Below are 564 nucleotides of genomic sequence, written 5' to 3'. Positions count from 1 at the left end.
GTGAGTGAGTGTGTGTGTGTGTGTGTGAGTGAGTGAGTGAGTGAGTGAGTGTGTGTTCTGGTATATATGGTTTATGAGGACACTTCCTGTGTCCCAGTAAACCCCGTATAGCAAAATATAACACATATAAATATAAATTTCACATACAAAAAAATGTACTGGCTGTCTTTTCTTTATTCTTTAATCAAAGTTGATCTAGATGAGTATATGGAATCTATCTAAAATTCTGTTTATCCTAAAGCAGTAAAAACTGCATCTCTATATTCTTCCTATGTGTCCTCTTAAGGTGTAAATTTATTACTTCTTTTGTTTACCTGGCAACACATCCCTTATGAAAATTAACCATGGTTTTACTAAAAGAACAACAACAACAATCACCATGGTTAGGCCTACTGTGGTTATACAAATGGCAATACACCAATATATATATGTATATATGGTTGCTGCACTTTTACTATAATAAAAACCATGGCTAATTTTCTTAAGGAATTTGTATTTGTGTGTACTTACTTTCTTTCTTTCTTTTTCTTTTTGTTTTTATAGCTGTACTGCCTTAATGGTTTG

The sequence above is a fragment of the Sinocyclocheilus rhinocerous genome, unplaced genomic scaffold (genome assembly GCF_001515625.1).
Source record: "Sinocyclocheilus rhinocerous isolate Xijiao unplaced genomic scaffold, SAMN03320098_v1.1 scaffold4860, whole genome shotgun sequence".
Lineage (NCBI taxonomy): Eukaryota > Metazoa > Chordata > Actinopteri > Cypriniformes > Cyprinidae > Sinocyclocheilus > Sinocyclocheilus rhinocerous.
This window is presented reverse-complemented; position numbering follows the sequence as displayed.